Source organism: Hyperolius riggenbachi, chromosome 4, assembly GCF_040937935.1.
Source record: "Hyperolius riggenbachi isolate aHypRig1 chromosome 4, aHypRig1.pri, whole genome shotgun sequence".
Lineage (NCBI taxonomy): Eukaryota > Metazoa > Chordata > Amphibia > Anura > Hyperoliidae > Hyperolius > Hyperolius riggenbachi.
The window spans coordinates 396,720,264-396,739,732 of record NC_090649.1 but is presented as its reverse complement, the minus strand read 5'-3'; the positions used below and the strand labels follow the sequence as shown (position 1 = coordinate 396,739,732).

General features: G+C 45.3%; 1 protein-coding gene and 1 long non-coding RNA gene across 3 annotated transcripts in view; one reads left to right on the top strand and one right to left on the bottom strand.

The window, feature by feature from the left end:
- ABHD12 (abhydrolase domain containing 12, lysophospholipase) overlaps positions 1-19,469 on the top strand; it is a 1,393,598-nt gene that overhangs the window by 741,703 nt on the left and 632,426 nt on the right. The gene's annotated exons all lie outside the window — the stretch shown is intronic.
- LOC137504176 (uncharacterized) overlaps positions 7,700-19,469 on the bottom strand; it is a 152,051-nt gene continuing 140,281 nt past the window's right edge. Inside the window, exon 5 of the long non-coding RNA XR_011019441.1 lies at positions 7,700-7,853. This is a non-coding gene — a long non-coding RNA (uncharacterized lncRNA). The remainder of the gene's footprint in view (positions 7,854-19,469) is intronic.

Sequence of the window (19,469 nt, the reverse complement as noted above, 5' to 3'; positions counted from 1 at the left end):
CAAAGTATTGACTCAGGGGGCCGAATAATTACGCACACCCCACTTTGCAGTTATTGATTTGTAAAAAATGTTTGGAATCATGTATGAGTTTCGTTCCACTTCTCACGTGTACACCACTTTGTATTGGTCTTTCACGTGGAATTCCAAAAAAAATTGATTTATGTTTGTGGCAGTAATGTGACAAAATGTGGAAAACTTCAAGGGGGCCGAATACTTTTGCAAGCCACTGTATTAGTCAACCACATTAGGAGCTTTCTATTGGCTTCTGTGATTTTATGATTGACAGCCTATACACTGCACAGGACAGAAACCCCAGGCTATACATGGAGTTGTTCTGTTCTCCTAGTCCTAACTATTTCATGGAAATGGTTGTCTGTGAAAGTTCAGGAATGTGTCCTGGCGTTTCTCAGACTGTACAGTTTGCTAGATTAGGACTAACTGAACCTCCGGACTAAAAATCTACTCAGCAGAACTGAAAAGGCTTGGTGTTTCTTTAACAGTTTCACAACATCAGAACTTTGTTTTTCTTACCAATGCATCATTTTTAGCAAAGCTCCACCCATCAAAGAAAAAAAGCCTGGGCTTTTTTCCCCTGATGCTGTGCAAAGCATGATGGGATTTCCTATGTTGTTATTCACGTTGCCTAGCAACTGGGAGAGGTGCTCAGGACACAGGACAGTTGGAACTGTGTCTCATGCTCCCTGTCACCTCCTTTCAACCAAAACGATGGCTGCCATCATGAAATCAAACATTTGCCTGTTCTTTTAAAACAGTGTGGGTAAAAGATTATATTACCTATCTATTTTAATTAACATAACTAATGTAACTTAATGACAGTATGTTTGTTTAGGCTGGAGTTCCTCTTTAATCACATCTTACAAAAATAATTAAAATTGAGCCCACAATGCTTCATATTAAAAACACTTTAAAAACAACGCTGATTGCCCACACCGACTTTATAGAGCCTTTAGATATAAGTCCTTTTAAGGAGTGCACTCCAATATACAGGTACTAGTACAGTTCGTTCTTCGGGCCCATAAATAGTCCAGCAAGCAATATAGCCAGGTATGCACCAGTACGCTGCCAACCAATTTGAAACACCCACCGTGTGCAATGTTGCAGGCCTCTCTGTGAAAAAAAGTTACGCCCTCATTACTTCAAGACCCCTAACTTCTCCATCATGAACAGTTCTCATATGCATAGCAAAGGGATTTATTCTCTTTTTGTCAACATTAGGATTGGTAATGATTGTCATGATATGACATGAGGACTGTCCATAAACAGTGAGCAGACATGGAATCCAATGACGAACACTTTATTCTGATCCATACATCAGAGAACTTCCATGGATACAGGAGCATACAGCTTTCACCTAGCTGTCTCCCACAAAACTGACCCCCTCTGTCTCTCTACCAGACAGTATATCAAGCTTAACAAACAGACATCCAATGTTCGCAGATGATAAAGGTCCGTACACACGCCAGACTCCAGGCAATGACGGGTCCGTCGTCACCTCCGGCCTGTGTACAGTCTGTCTGCAGACTGATACGGCTGTTTCTGAGCGATCCGCCCGGCGCATCGCTCAGAGACAGCCGTATCAGTCCGCCGCCAGACTGTACACACGCTGGACTGTCTGCTGAAAACACGCCCAGTGGGAGGTGACGACAGACCCGTTCTTTGCTTGCAGTCCGGCCTGTGCACGGACCTTTAGAGCAAGGCCAGTCTGCTAATAGACAATAGAACAATGGCAAATGCCCCACCTGACTCCAGTAACTTACAATCAATGCATAGCCTAATCACTGCAAACAAACAATGCAGGAATAAAATACAATTAGTAAAAATACAGTCATAACATATACCATATATCACAATGATGGTAAAATGTTCTCTTATCCTTACATTTAAAGGCGTTTTCCCTATACACAGTTGATTGCAGGGACACCGGATTTGGTATACAACTCTCTCTGTGGTGCAGGTACTACAACCATTTACATAAAAAGTTTGAGAAGGTTTGACTTTTTTGGACCAAATAGCATGTCGCAATCGCCACATCTATGCATTCCCTTTCCAGCTTTTGTTTTCCTCCTTTTATTTGCTCAAGCAAACTCTCTACTCACCAGCAAGTCACTTAAATTGGTGCTACGTCTTGCAGCAATATGCAGGTAATCACCCACGATGTTAGCAATTTGAGGATCCCAATGCCAATGCCTCCCTAGGATATCCTTCACATTGCTGAAATGGGACAATCCGAGACACGCCAGCATTACCTTTTTTTTTGAGATGACAATGGTTGGCCCAAGTCACTTAGATTATTTCCAGATTTATTCCTAGGGACAAGTAGATGGCTTCTATGATCCTTTGTTAACCACTTGAGGACCGCAGTGTTAAACCCCCCTAAAGACCAGGCCATTTCTCAAGAAATAGGTCACTGCAGCTTTAAGGCCTCACTACAGGGCTGCACATGTCAACACACAAGTGAATCCCCCTGTAACGATTGTGGAACTTTCTCCGTGATCAGCGCACAACGCGTGCGCTGACACGGCGGAAATCCTCCACAAGCGTGTAATTACAGGCACCCAGCAAAAGGTGCTATGCACCTGTAGAGGGAAATTCCTTTCGGCAGATGGCGCTGGGGAGTGCAGAGGAACCAATCCTCTGTACCTCCACAAATGCCAGACAGGAATTGTACGAAGCGCAGAACGCAATCGCAAGAGAGGCGATTGCAAATGAGAACGAGCAAAGGGACAGGTTGTATGTGTGTGCGCCAATCCAGTCGCCACCCCGCGACCGCGCACACACAACAGCAGATATGAAATAGGAACGCGATCGCGAGAGGTGCGATCGCCAGACGTGACACAAGGCAGATCAGAATAGAATACGAGGGTAGCAAAGGCACAGCAAATAAAACAATGAGGAGATACGGAAAATAACAAACGCTAGCTAACCGCGAACACCGCACTCATTCGCAACAGTGCACGCGGTTACGCGCGGTCTCCACGTGATAAGCACAATAGAGACAAGCACGCCTACCTAACCATTAACAGACAAACATGAAACAGAGGACGCGAGCGCTTGCTTAACGGTTACCTCACCAAGCCTCCAGCAAGCGTAGCAGACAAGACAGACACACGAAAACAGGGACAAGCGAGAGATAGGATCCACAGCACTAGCGAAAAGTGGCTAGCACGATCCAGGTACAGAGTAGCAGAACAGAAGGATCCCCAGCGCTAGCGAAAAGTGGCTAGCGCGATCCCAGAAGACAGAACAGAAGGATCCCCAGCGCTAGCGAAAAGTAGCTAGCGCGATCCCAGGAGACAGAACAGAAGGATCCCCAGCGCTAGCGAAAAGTAGCTAGCGCGATCCCAGGAGACCGAACAGAAGGATCCCCAGCGCTAGCAAAAAGTAGCTAGCGCGATCCCAGGAGACAGAACAGAAGGATCCCCAGCGCTAGCGAAAAGTAGCTAGCACGATCCCAGGAGACAGAACAGAAGAGATAGCTGGTAGCAACCGCTGCACCAGCTATACTCCAAGAACAGAGATCAGAACCATTTCCTGTCGACCACCGTAGGGACTGGACAAAGGCAACAGGCAAGACAAGACAGAACAGGCAATACAGATAATACAATCCTAACTGCACTAGGGAAATCTGCCTAGCGCAGATTCAGGAATTACTCTAAGCTGATGTTCAAACAGAGAGCAAGGCTGACACCCCACCAGGAGTGTTACATAGGACGAAATCCTTATGAACAGCCAAGCATTGTGGGAAAGACATAGTACTTATAGTACACGCCTCCAATGAATGTGGCCAGGCAATTTGCATGACAACTTATGCAAATTCCTCTGCAAGCACAAGCTGCAAAACTGACAGAAGCTCTTCTTTCCAGAGTCCTGCAGCATGCAAACCTACACAATGGTCAAAAGGCTGGCTGCCTGCACAGGCAGCTGAGCAAACCATCACCCCCCCCCCCTTTTCTCCCCACCAACAGAGCTTTCTGCTGGTGGGGTTTGATCGCTCCCCCAATGTTTATATTTTTTTTGTCAATATTTATTTCTTTATTTTTATAATGAAAATGAGTCTTTTTTTTAATTTTTGTGCTCCCATCTTGAGTATCCTTTATCTCATTTATTGCTTTAAGAGAAATTGATGCTTTGGGCCCTGTTCACATTACAAACGCGGACGGCCATGCGTTCGGAACGAAACGCATACAAACGCACACCATCTGCGTTTGTATGCGTTGTGTGGCTGATCCCATTCAGTGAAGTGAATGGGTCAGCCATGCATTTCTGTAAAAAATGCGTGCAGCGTGCGTCTCGGACCGCACTGCTCCAGAACACATGCAGTGTGAACATCAGACAGTGCAGTCTATGCACTGTCTGATGTCATGCGTGTCGGCCTCCTGCATGCGTTCCCAAAACGCGGCTGGAAAGGCGTGCTGTGTGAATGGGGCCTTAGCATTTACATCTACCAGACGGGACTGTAGGACTTGCCTTGTCTTCATTCCTGATTCACAGGGGTATGAATGCACTATACCAGGCTTGGCTACCATATTGGTCTCTGCTGGCTGCAGATATTAATATTTTTGGGCACATAAAAGAAGAGGTAACTAAGAGTAACTAAGACGCGCCAGCAAATTTTGAATTTCAACGTAACTATGCATATTTTGCTCAGCTAAATGTAATCAAATGCTAGAGAATTAATCAAAAACAAACCTGTGACTTTTAAAGGGGAGAAACACACATACTTACCTCAGTAAAAGGAAGCCTCTGGAAAAAAAAAAAGCCACGCCCGAATGGTTCCATGCTATTGCACTGGCTTGAGGAATATTGCGACTGCGCAGTGCTGCTGCACTCGTTTATGGACAGAAATGCAATCAGGTGCACTCTATGACAAGAACTCGTTGAAGAGGTGGGGGTTCACAGCGCTTGATTGGTGAAGGCTGGGGGATAGGGGAACCTCTGGATTATCTATTGTCTTCCCTCTACTGAGGTAAGTGTCTAAATGGGGCATTTTTTACCCTACAGGTACACTTTAAGGTAAAACACTAACTGTAAAGGTGGCCATACATGGTACAATTTTTTCATACAATCTTACAATTTCTATGTAATATAAGGGAACTGCCTAAATTATCCTTTCAGTATATTCACTTAATTTACCCTTATACTACATAGAAATGGTAAGATTGTATGAAAAAATTGTACCATGTATGGCCACCATTAGACGTACCTAGTGGCCGGATCGCTCAATGCCACCCAATCTGTTTCAACGCACAGACAATCCAATATTGTGGATTCAATTGATGCGCTGAAACCGCTGGAATTTGCCAACAGACAGGCCAGGAGGGAGCATGTGAGCAACACGAACACTTTAATACACAATATTTCAGGTATCTGCCACCATCTCTGTATAAGGACAGGGGAACCTGCTCTAATTATTCTGAACCTGTGAATGAAATTGTTAGCGCACTCTAGTCTGGCTGGACAATACAGTTCTTCAGGTAGCGAATCTTCGAGAAGGCTAGGATTCTTTATGCGGTGCTCAAATTACCGGTAGGTATGTAGTTGAAAAAATGACCTAAAGTCTAAAATTATTAAAAGTAACAATTATAGAGACCGTAGCCACACATACAATAAAAGTGTCAAAAACAAAGAAAATTAATACTTGGAGGTTTTGAAAGAAAGATGTCCTTTGTGTGGAAGTTCAGGAAAGTTCCTTTCTTTCAGAATTCAGGGAAGCTAGCCATAGGTTCAATCCATACGTGGAGTTAACCTCCCTGGCGTTCTATTAAGATCGCCAGGGCGGCTGCGGGAGGGTTTTTTTTCAATAAAAGAAAAACTGTTTCATGCAGCCAACTGAAAGTTGGCTGCATGAAAGCCCAATAGAGGGCGCTCCGGAAGCGTCATTCTGATCGCCTCCGGCGACCAGAATAAACAAGGAAGGCCGCAATGAGCAGCCTTCCTTGTTTTGCTTACATTGTCGCCATAACGACGAGCGGAGTGACGTCATGGACGTCAGCCGACGTCCTGACGTCAGCCGCCTCCGATCCAGCCCTTAGCGCTGGCCGGAACTTTTGTTCCGGCTGCGCAGGGTTCGGGCGGCTGGGGGGACCCTCTTTCGCCGCTGCTCGCGGCGGATCGCTGCAGAGCGGCGGCGATCAGGCAGCACATGCGGCTGGCAAAGTGCCGGCTGCGTGTGCTGCTTTTTATCTCATTAAAATCGGCCCAGCAGGGCCTGAGCGGCGACCTCCGGCGGTGATGGACGTGTATATTCGTCCATACCGCTGAGGAGGTTAAATGGAGAACTTTTATCAGATTTCAGTCCTTTGCTTATATAGAACCCAGCTCTTGAGGGCGGAACTCAGGGCCAGCCCCTGGGCTGGGGTTTGGGGAGTTATTTTATTTTGGAGAGAAATCTTAAATCCAGAATATGTGACATTTCCATATCTCAGGCCACATTAATTGCACACAGATAATAATAGCAAATTCTGCAACTTCAAAGAATATGGATCACATTAATACTAGACATGGATAGTGTATGACATTCCCTTCCTGAGAAGTTTAACAATGGGGCTGTGGCCTACCCCAGCTCCTTGAAAGGGGTACCAAAATGTCCAGCAGGACGTTAGCGATCAAATTATACACTTTCCATACAGATCACAAGTACGGTATCTCTAAAAAAGGCAAAAATCATGCAATGCAGACTATTGAATATCTGGTCCTAGTGACTCAACCAAGTCTGGTCTCTTGCTAGGTTGGAGCTGTGCTGGAGGTTCTCTCTGGCAGCAGCAAGTCAAATGGTAGCTTTCAGGCCAGAGTTCACATCTCTGTGTGAGCTGCCTGCTGAAAGAAAATCCTTTGGTTCAGGTAATTAACCACTTTAGGACTACAGGTGTATACCACTCCCCCCCCCCCCCCCCCCCCGGTGACCAGGTCATTTTTTTACAATTCAGCACACTGCAGCTTTAACAGTTTATTGCTCAGCCATACAACTAAGCAGCCAAATGAGTCTTACATCCTTTTCTCCCCATCAATAGAGCTTTCTGTTGGTGGAATCTGTTTGCTGCAGCTATGTCATTTTTTTTTAATCAATTTTATTCTTATTTTTTTTTAAATGTAAAAAGGCTATATTTTTTTAATTTCCTCCCTCCCCCTGAGATCCTTTCACTGCAATCGCCTCTCATAGGCATCAGCCTATGAGAGGGATTAGATTGTGAGCCACTCTGATCGCGGCTGGCAGGCTGTTCACTGATCTCCGTTCTGCGTGAAGTAAGGGAACGCACGTGCATTTCCTGCTGATCCCCGCCTCCAGGACCTGACGCCAATCTGTGTTAGGCGGTCCTGGTGATACCACCCTCCCACCGCTGATCGGCACAAGGAGGTCGGGAGGAGGTTAAATAAAAACATTGTCATCCCAGGATAGCAGCTGGCAGCCAACTTGAATAGGGCAGACCCCAGGCTTTACCCTCTGCTGTTCCTAGACATGCAATCTAGATTCAAACATGAAATACAATCAGTGATCAGAAAACCGATTGCGTTTGCATTTTTCGTGGCTCATTCGGGACAACTTTCATCAGAAGATATATGCTCTGAAGACGTGTAGGTTGTTAAAATTTCACAATTTCACAATAGAGGAATAAAATAGAGCCAGACAATTCAGATTATTGCAGTTTAATTGTCATGTTTTTCTGTTAAAGTGGTATGAAACTCAGCATTTCCTCGTTGCTCTAAAACATTATTTACAGCATAAAATCTGGTACAAAAAAATATTGTAGCAGAACAGCATTGAAACAGTTAAACACAGCACTTTGTTCCTCAGTGGAAAGCTCCTTGATTCAGTGGTCAGCTTCTGGCCACACCTGAAGAGGTGATAACATTAGATTTCGTTTACATTCTTTTGTCAGATACAATTAGTAAACATTAGCAAAGTGCAGAAACTCATCTCTCTCTGCTTCTAGTATGTGTACAACTGAGAAGTGATCACAAGATAGATTTTAATATATACATACAGCAGCTATGCAATACAATGCAATGACGGCTTTCAAAGCAGATACACTGTACTTTAGGAATTTGTAATTTGTAGACAGACAATATTACTTGTGCACAAAAGCAAATATGATAACTGTATGGGTAATAAAAATTAAATTTTTATTCAATGTTATGTCAGAGTTTTATCCCACTTTAACCACTTTACCCCCGCCCGTACGAATTTCTCCGTCCCTTTTTCCATCCTTTAACCCCCAGGGACGGAGAAATCCGTAATTTCCACGTACCCGACGCTGTCCGCGCTCCCGCTCGTAAACACGCCGCCCGCCGCTAGTAAACACGCCGCCGCCCGCTCGCCCGGAGATCAATGAACGGGAAAATCCATTCCCGTTCATTGATCTAAGCCCCACAATGATCCGCTGCTCTCCTATGGGCAGCGCGATCATTGTGAGAAAAAACTCACGTGTCCAGCCTCCTTATACTTCCTCCAAGCTTCCGGAAGGACGCTTGGAGGTCGCATTAAAACAAAAAGTTACTGTGGCCACCTTGTGGCCAAATAGTAAACTACACCCTACACATTTTTCACATACAAATAAATGATTTTTACACAAAAAATTAACTCATTACCTCCGACACTCCCCATTTTTTTTTTTTGTAATTAAACATTTTTTCAAAAATTTACAATTAAAAAAAAATACATAAATAGTTACCTTAGGGACTGAACTTTTTAAATATTTATGTCAAGAGGGTATAACACTGTTACTTTATAAACTATGGGCTTGTAATTAGGGATGGACGCAAAACTGAAAAAAATGCACCTTTATTTCCAAATAAAATATTGGCGCCAAACATTGTGATAGGGACATAATTTAAATGGTTTTATAACCGGGACAAAAGGGCAAATACATTTCATGGGTTTTAATTACAGTAGCATGCATTATTTAAAAACTATAATGGCCGAAAACTGAAAAATAATAATTTTTTCCCCCACATTTTTCCTATTTTCCCATTAAAACACATTTAGAAAAAAAATTATTCTTGGCATAATGTCCCACCTAAAGAAAGCCTAATTGGTGGCGGAAAAAACAAGATATAGTGCATTTCATTGCGATAAGTAATGATAAAGTTATAGACGAATGAATGGAAGGAGCGCTGAAAGGTGAAAATTGCTCTGGTGCTCAGGGGGTAAAACCCCTCAGTGGTGAAGTGGTTAAAGGATACCCAAAGTGACATGTGACATGATGAGATAGACATGTGTATGTACAGTGACAAGCACACAAATAACTATGCTGTGTTCCTTTTTTTCTTTCTCTGCCTGAAAGAGTTAAATATCAGGTATGTAAGTGGCTGACTCAGTCCTGACTCAGACAGGAAGTGACTACAGTGTGACCCTCATTGATAAGAAATTCCCCTTTGTATCTCTTTCTTGCTCTCAGAAATCATTTTCTGCTAGGAAAGTGTTTTATAGTTGGAATTTCTTATCAGTGAGGGTCACACTGTAGTCACTTCCTGTCTGAGTCAGGACTGAATCAGCCAATTATATTTAACTCTTTCAGACAGAGGAAGAAAAAAAGGAACACAGCATAGTTATTTGTGTGCTAGGCACTGTACATACACATATCTATCTCATCATGTCACTTCGGGTATCCTTTAAATCCATATAACTATCTATTTATATGTCACTTGGCCCATAGGAAGACTTTGTTTTCTGTCAACTTAAGTGTTGGCAATTGGATTGCTGTAAGGTGTTGTAGTGTTAGAAATTAGTCCCTACATGGATGAGGAAGCATTGGTCGTGTTTGAAACCAGAAGCTCACTGTGACTTGCTGACTATTAGGGAACCTTATGGCCCATACTCACGGGCTACAATTGTCGCCGCAACACGCGGCGCGCGCGTGTTGCAGCGACAGGTCGCCTGTGAGTATGCACCGTTGCACGGGCGCGCACCCCGAACTGTCGCTCGTCACTGATGTCGCCAGGCGATTGAACTGCTCAATCGCCTGGCGACAGTTGCCGCCGCAACTCCGTCGCAACTGTCGCTAGTCCGCATGAGTACGCGGACTAGCGACAGCAACCTCCATTGAGGAATACGGAGCTTCCGGCAGGAGGGAGGAGGAACGTCGGCGACCGCTTCCGTCGCGCCGCTGGTCCCTCTTCCGCGTGTGTACGCGGAGGGACCTGGCGAGGAGCTGTCGCGGGCCTGTCGCCCACACGCTCACGTGTGCTGGCGACAGGCCCAAAAAGTTGCCCGTGAGTATGGACCATTAGAGTAAAGGTATGTTCAGTTCTAGACACAGGAGAGAAGGCCAGAGAGGTAGCAAAGGCAGTTAATTCACTGTAACTGAATTCTCTTGCCAACTGAGCCAGAAAAGCAACATGAGTAATCTTTTCAGAGCGATGTGTATCTCTGCCAACTAGGATTGCCCACTTTCTGCTCAAGTGCCTGGCTGTCCTTTCAAGTTGGAAATGTGCCCCTGGTGAGCATACACTGCATCAGTTTCATCAGATGTGCAATTCAGATGCTGTGCTAACTGTGACAACAATCAGCTCTGAATATGTGCTCCATCTGCTTACCTATTGCCTGGACACTATATATATATATTATTTTCGTAGATACATTTATTTGTTTATACTGGATTCAGAAAAGATGTAAAGCTGAAACATCCTACTGAAAAAGCACTGTACAGTTTAATCTGCACTTCTTACAAGGGAAGAAACTTGCAATTTTCACACCCACCCAGGGCTGGTTGTAGACTTTTTGCCGCCTGAGGCAAACTTATGAGGATGCCCCTTCCCAATTTGGAATTATCACACAGCACCCTACAATTAACTCTGCTTCATTTAATGTTCTCAGTCAGCAAGGGAGCATATGCAACAACTTGAGACATGACATGCTGCAGCTCAACACAATAACACACTGGCTGGCTTGCTGCGAGTCTGCGACAAACAAACTGCTCACCCTCAGTGAGTCGGCCATCCTCCATTCCTCCTCAGTCAGGACAGCAGTGCCACCTTCTCCCTTCTGCTGTGCAAGTCAAATGAAACTCTGCTGCTCTCCTGTCTCTTCCCTTCTCACTCACTGTCAGACTCCTCACACAGCACAACAAGCTGCTTTTCCCCAATGATGACCTCTTCACCTCACTCACTCTCCTCTCGCTTCTCCTACTTCTCTGACTGCATGCTGTTAGTGCAAACACAGTACAAACATGCTGCCCCTGTAATCTCTGTGCCTGATGCAAGTGTTTCACCTTACTTCATGAGAGAACTGGCCCTGCACCCACCTGTGGAAGAAAAAAAAACCTATAATGCATCCCTTCATGATAGTGGTCAAAACTGTCAGCTAGGGGGGCTATCAAGACCATATCTACCACTTCTACCCATTGCTATACCCCTTGTCAAGATAAAGTAGAGCACAAAGTAATTATTATTATTGATTTATAAAGCACCAACATATTCTGTGGCGCTGTACAAAGTAGGAAAATAAACAAGGGGTACATAATGATACAGACAATGATATACATCAAATATGGACACTGGTACAAAATACAGAACTGGTGGTTACAATGACAGATGTAACCTGATGAATAAAATGTATAACGGAATGCAAGCTATGAAATTAACAAGAAAATCCAAGACACATAAGGGTGAGAGAGCCTGGCTATGCAGCCATTGATTGCTCACAGCTCATGTGAGCTCCCTGTGTGCCCTTTGAGTTTGATTTCCATGAATAGGACATATCCGATACATCACCAGAGTTCACAACCTACCATAGTCAGTTTCCATTACTCAAAGTGATAAAATCCAAGGACTTGTATTGCTCTTGTATATTGCCAGTGTGCACATATTGGGCTTTATTCACTAAACCACGATAACATATCACGGCCGCGCTAGCGTTTTCATGCGCAATCGCAAATTACTTTGCGTGAAAACGTGAAAATACTAGCGCGGTCGTGATATGTGTTATCAGGGTTTAGTGAATCAAGCCCATTGTGTGATCTGTGCTACTACAGATTGCCATTGTATATATCACAGTTACCCAATGCTGTCCTCAGGCCCACCAACAGTACATGTTTTGCAGGAAACCGCACACTATCACAGGTGAGGTCATTAGTGGCTCAGCAGCGCTGACTAACTACCTCTGTGGATACATACAACACATGCAGTATTGGTGGGCCTTGAGGACAGGCTTGAGGAACACTGGTATATATTGTGTGATCCATGCTCTTTATATTTGCTGTTGTATATATTAGTTTAGTTAGTTAGTCAGGGTGGTTAAGCTGGAATCTGTGGTGCCCTGTGCATCTCTGGTTGCACAATTCCGTGCATATCGTTGTGTGTGTGTGTGTATATATATATATATATATATATATATATATATATATATATATATATATATATATATATATATATACAGTGCTGCCCATAGTTATTCATACCCCTGGCAACTTTTGAATTAAAGTTACTTTTATTCAACCAGCAAGTTATTTTTTGACCAGAAATGACATAGGTGTCTGACAAAAGATAAGAAGACGATGTACAAGAGGCATTATTGTGGAAAAAAACCTTTCTCAGCTTTTATTTACATTTGAACAAAAAGTGTCCAGTCCAAACCCCTCACAAACTGTCACAGACTGTGGGAAAATGCAAAGTTCTATACCATTCCAAATAGTCCAAGCTGTTCTAAAGCATCCTAGTTACCCTGATTAATTGGGAACAGCTGTTTAATCAACAGGTGAAAAACAGCCGCTCTCTGCAGTTGGCTTGTGGACAGTCATGGCTAAGACAAAGGAGCTCAGTGAGGACCTGCGGCTGCGCATTGTGGCTGCTCACAAGTCAGGAAAGGGCTACAAGGCCATTTCTAAATGTTTTCAAGTTCCAGTGGCTACAGTGCAAAGTATTATTTAAAAATATAAGATGTTCCACATTGTGGAAAATCTCAGAGGATGTGGTCTTCAGCCAAAAGTGACACCTGTGCTGGCCAGGAGGATAGTGAGAGAGGTGAAAAAGAATCCAAGGATCACCACCAAGGCCATCCTGGTGAATCTGGGCTCTTCTGATGGCAATGTCTAAAGGCAGACAATCCAAAGGACACTGTACACTGCTGGGTTCCCCGGATGCATCTCAAGGAGGATGCCACTTCTCCAGATAAGGCACATAAGAGCTTGCTTGGCCTTTGCAAATGCTAATCTGGACAAGGTAGACCTCTGGTCTTCTGTGTTATGGTCATGGGCGTCCGCAGAAAATTTTCCAGGGGGGGGGCAAAAAGTGGGGAGCAAAAAGGCAGCAAATCTGGCTTGGTGTACGCGCGCCAAAAAATTGAGCTACGGCATGCCGAAAAATGGGTGTGGTCATAAACCAGAATGTGGGTGTGGTCGTGGGTGGAGACAAGTTTACATGAACTAAGCAATGGTGGGACATTAGATTAGGACAGTGGTGGCGAACCTTTTGGAGGTCGGGTGTCCAAACTGCAAAGTCACTTTACTATCACAAAGTGCCAACAGCAATTTAAACTAAATACAAACGTTTTAACTCATACATGAACATTATGGAAAATTAAGTTGAAAATAAACTGTGAAGATAAACAATTTCATCCATCGTACTCCTGAAAAAATTATTCATTTTTTTTAGAACCTCCGAGTTTCATTTTCTGTTTTAAAAAGCGGAAAAAGTAGGTTTAATGCTATTGTCTCATATGATGATGATTCAGCTTTTTCCATAGTCTCTCAGTTAGCAATCATGTGATCTCCAACAAGACAAATTCAGCAATCATGAGGGCCCCCCCATCAAGAGAAATTCAGCAATCATGAGGCCCCCAACATGACCAACTCAGCAATCATGAGGCCCCCAACAAGACAAATTCAGCAATCATGAGGACCCCAACAAGACAAATTCAGAAATCATGAGGCCCCCAACAAGACAAATTCAGCAATCTTGAGGCCCCCAACAAATCATGAGGCCCCCAACAAGACAAAGTCGGTAACCATGAGGCCCGCAACAAGACAAATTCAGCAGTCATACTCATGAGGCACATAAATAGACAGCTTTTCACATAAATAGGCAGAATGCCCCCTTAATATGTAGACACCTCTCACCTGGCAGCAGTTCCCCAAAATACACTCAATCTGACAGCAGTGGTTCCCCGAAAATAGGTAGCCCCAGGTCTATAGGTGTCCCCAGAATAGGTGGCCAGCGGTATAGATGTCCCCAGAACTGGTAGCCAGGGGTAGAGATGTCCCCAGAACAGGTAGCCAGGGGTATATGTGCCCAGTATATGTAGTCAGGGGTATATGTGCCCAGTATATGTAGGCAGGGGTATATGTGCCCAGTATATGTAGGCAGGGGTATATGTCCCAGTATATGTAGCCAGGGGGATTTGTCCCAGTATATGTAGGCAGGGGGTATATGTCCCCGTATATGTAGGCAGGGGGTATATGTCCCAGTATATGTAGCCAGGGGGATATGTCCCAGTATATGTAGCCAGGGGGATTTGTCCCAGTATATGTAGGCAGGGGGTATATGTCCCCGTATATGTAGGCAGGGGGTATATGTCCCAGTACATATAGCCAGGGGGATATGTCCCAGTATATGTAGGCAGGGGAATATGTCCCAGTATATGTAGGCAGGGGTATATGTCCCAGTATATGTAGCCAGGGGGATATGTCCCAGTATATGTAGCCAGGGGGATATGTCCCAGTATATGTAGGCAGGGGGTATATGTCCCAGTATATGTAGGCAGGGGGAATATGTTCCAGTATATGTAGCCAGGGGGATATGTCCCAGTAAATGTAGCCAGGGGGATATGTCCCAGTATATGTAGGCAGAGGTATATGTCCCAGTATATGTAGGCAGGGGTATATGTCCCAGTATATGTAGCCAGGGGGATATGTCCCAGTATATGTAGCCAGGGGGATATGTCCCAGTATATGTAGGCAGGGGGTATATGTCCCAGTATATGTAGGCAGGGGGAATATGTCCCAGTATATGTAGCCAGGGGGATATGTCCCAGTAAATGTAGCCAGGGGGTATATGTCCCAGTATATGTAGCCAGGGGGATATGTCCCAGTATATGTAGCCAGGGGTATATGTCCCAGTATATGTAGCCAGGGGGATATGTCCCAGTATATGTAGCCAGGGGGATATGTCCCAGTATATGTAGGCAGGGGGTATATTTATTTATTTATTTATTTGTTGTATTTATAAAGCGCCAACATATTACGCAGCGCTGGCATATATGTAGGCAGGGGGTATATGTCCCAGTATATGTAGCCAGGGGGATATGTCCCAGTACATGTAGCCAGGGGGATATATCCCAGTATATGTAGGCAGGGGTATATGTCCCAGTATATGTAGCCAGGGGGATATGTCCCAGTATATGTAGCCAGGGGGATATGTCCCAGTATATGTAGGCAGGGAGTATATGTCCCAGTATATGTAGGCAGGGGTATATGTCCCAGTATATGTAGGCAGGGGTAAATGTCCCAGTATATGTAGCCAGGGGGATATGTCCCAGTATATGTAGCCAGGGGGATATGTCCCAGTATATGTAGGCAGGGGTATATGTCCCAGTATATGTAGGCAGGGGGTATATGTCCCAGTATATGTAGCCAGGGGGATATGTCCCAGCATATGTAGGCAGGGGTATATGTCCCAGTATATGTAGCCAGGGGGATATGTCCCAGTATATGTAGCCAGGGGAATATGTCCCAGTATATGTAGCCAGGGGGATATGTCCCAGTATATGTAGGCAGGGGGTATATTTATTTATTTGTTTATTTGTTGTATTTATAAAGCGCCAACATATTACGCAGCGCTGGCATATATGTAGGCAGGGGGTATATGTCCCAGTATATGTAGCCAGGGGGATATGTCCCAGTACATGTAGCCAGGGGGATATATCCCAGTATATGTAGGCAGGGGTATATGTCCCAGTATATGTAGCCAGGGGGATATGTCCCAGTACATGTAGCCAGGGGGATATATCCCAGTATATGTAGGCAGGGGTATATGTCCCAGTATATGTAGCCAGGGGGATATGTCCCAGTATATGTAGCCAGGGGGATATGTCCCAGTATATGTAGGCAGGGAGTATATGTCCCAGTATATGTAGGCAGGGGTATATGTCCCAGTATATGTAGGCAGGGGTATATGTCCCAGTATATGTAGCCAGGGGGATATGTCCCAGTATATGTAGCCAGGGGGATATGTCCCAGTATATGTAGGCAGGGGTATATGTCCCAGTATATGTAGGCAGGGGGTATATGTCCCAGTATATGTAGGCAGGGGGTATATGTCCCAGTATATGTAGCCAGGGGGATATGTCCCAGCATATGTAGGCAGGGGTATATGTCCCAGTATATGTAGGCAGGGGTATATGTCCCAGTATATGTAGCCAGGGGGATATGTCCCAGTATATGTAGGCAGGGGTATATGTTCCAGTATATGTAGGCAGGGGGTATATGTCCCAGTATATGTAGCCAGGGGTATATGTCCCAGTATATGTAGCCAGGGGGATATGTCCCAGTATATGTAGCCAGGGGGATATGTCCCAGTATATGTAGGCAGGGGGTATATGTCCCAGTATATGTAGCCAGGGGTATATGTCCCCAGTATATGTAGCCAGGGGGATATGTCCCAGTATATGTAGCCAGGGGGATATGTCCCCAGAAAAAGTGGCCATGTGTGCCCCAGCAGGAGGGGAGCAGCGCAGAGAAGAGGGAGAGCTATGGGCACTCACCTTAGGGGGCTCTCCCTCCCTCTCTCCCTCTCCCCTCCGGAGTCCGGAATGAAGTGTGCAGCGGCTGGCAGCGGGCAGAACTTACCTCCCCTCGTCGCACGCGCCGGATGGATTAGCCGCTACTCTGCTCTGATCCAGACCAGAGTGCAGCACCAGAACTTCCGGCACAGGAGCGAGACGAGGTAAGTTCCGCCCGCTGCCCAGCCGCTGCACACTTCATTCCGGAGGGGACAGCGAGGGAGAGAGAGCCCCCTAAGGTGAGGGAAGGGGGGGGGGAGACGTCCGCCCTTCCCCACTGTGCCCATAGCTCTCTCTCTTCTCTGCGCTGCTCTCCTCCTTCTGGCTGCACGGGCACGCGGCCAGGGGGGGGGGGCAGCGGGCGGCCAGGCTCGGGCAGATGCCCGGTTTTGCCGTATGTGCAGATGCCCATGGTTATGGTCAGATGAAACAAAAATTAAATTGTTTGGTCACAATGATGTTTCCTTCATTTGGCAAGAAAAAGGAGACGCGTTTAACCCAAAGAACACCATCCCCACTGTCAAACAATATGGTAGGAACCTAATGCTTCGGGGGTGTTTTTCAGCCGATGGTCCAGGGAACCTAATCACAGACAGTAAACGGCACTGTAATGATCGGTGTAACACAGAGAGGGTCTGATTACCGGTGAACTGCAGTCTCACCAGGAATACAGAATATACCCGATTATTGGTGATCTGCAGTATCACCGATAATCAGATATATCTACTAACCTCTGGACACCAGGGAGAACAAGTGAGTGAGTGTTTATGCAACAGTATACTTTGAGCACTTCTCCAGAAGTGGGTTCCTTCCTATGGCCTAGACTCTCCAGGAGGGAGGGGCTAGGCTGAGGGTAGGAAGGTCAGAGCGTGAGTGACACCCAAGAGGGAGGGTGTCACTAACAGGTCTGGGAACTGCCTCTAACAGTAAGGCCAGTTCTCGAGGTCGGCAAGCCAGGTCGTTAACACACAGACAGATAAAGTACAGAATCAGGATGCGAATACAGAGTCAGGAACGAGCAGAGTTTGGCAACAGGATATCAGAAATAGCAAGGTACAAGATCAGAGTTCAGAGGGATCGTCAGACAGGCGGAAGGTCATAACAAATAATACAATGCAATGTTCCTAATGCTAAGGTGTGAACGCCTTGATGTCAACACCTTTGGAAACTATGCTAGAACACAGATACAAACAAGGTCTGAGTGCTACCACGTTGTGATCGCAATGGCAGACAACCAGAGAATGCCCAGCACCCAGTATATATAGTAAGGTGCTCTCCGGCGCCTCCTCTAAGTGCTGGACCAATGGCAAGTGGTGAAATTGTCAGCTGACCAGCCTGGTCAGCTGACTCTTTTCTGGCTGTCATATAAGCTCTGCCTCTCAGCGCGCGTCCTTCTGAATCTGTGTGGACTAGCAGTCCTAGCCACACCAGACATGTCTTGCAATGTAATCCCCGATTCAAGCGCGGGGACCGCCGCCCCGCTCTCCAAGGGAGTGGCGGTTTCCCCGCGTCCGGCTGCACTGTCAGTCGCTCTGCTATCTGTGTAATCTGCCGCCTCCAACGCGGAATCCGCCGCTCTGTCCATGCGGCATGCGGCGGTTTCTCCACGTCGTGCCGCCATGTTGGACGCGGAAACAGCCGCCTCACTCTGAGCCCTTGCGGCGGCTTTTCCGCGTTTCCTCACAGGCACCATGAAAAAAGAGCAATACATAAGGATTCTCAACGTTAACATCAGGCAGTCTGCAGAGAAACTTGGCCTTTGGCTCACGTGGTGGACATTTCAGCATGACAATGACCCAAAACACACAGCAAAAGTGGTGAAGAAATGGTTAGCAGACAACATTAACGTTTTGGAGTGGCCCAGCCAGAGTCCTGATTTGAATCCAATTGAGAATCTGTGGAGGGAGCTAAAGATCAGGGTGATGGCAAGAAGACCCTGCAACCTGAAATATTTGGAGCTCATTGCTAAAGACGAATGGGCATAAATACCTGTGAAGACATTAATAAAAACAACATTTTGATTGAGATAAATACTATCTCCACCTTCATTAATAGACTGCTTACCTACCGTGTGCATAAAATCATCCTTATGGGCCTATTTGTAAAGTGATTATAAAAGCTCCTTTATAATTTGCCATTTTGTGGTTATCATCACAATTTATCTTTCACCCCGCTTAAAAAAAATTGAAAACCACAATACAATAGTGATGTATAACAAAAAATAAATGCATTCCAAACGTATATTACTGGCCACACATGTTAAGATATGATTGTATGACAAAACAAACTGATTCAATACAAATATACCAACAATAAAAATCATCCAAAAATATGGTCTGACATATAATTGCTATGCAGATTACACCCAGCTATATTTATCATTCAAATCTGGCTTAACAGGCCCTACTCCACAAATAAACGCGTCCTTAGCTGAGCTTCAGGAGTGGATGAATGATAGCTGGCTAAAATGAAATGCTGACAAAACTGAGGTTCTTGTTGTTGGAGGTCAGCGTTTAACAGCAAAGCAGCTCCAGTCTCACGCTCAGCCAGCAACACTAAAGATATGGAGCTCATACCTGAACAACTCAGACCTTGAGCACAGCCTGGGTGTGAGTGATGGTGAATTAAGCTTCAGGAATTAAATCTTCTTTCACCTAAGGACATTGCAAAAATTAAGCACTCCAGAATATCTTCCAACCCTAGTTCAAGCCTACATCACAACACGGTTGGACTTCTG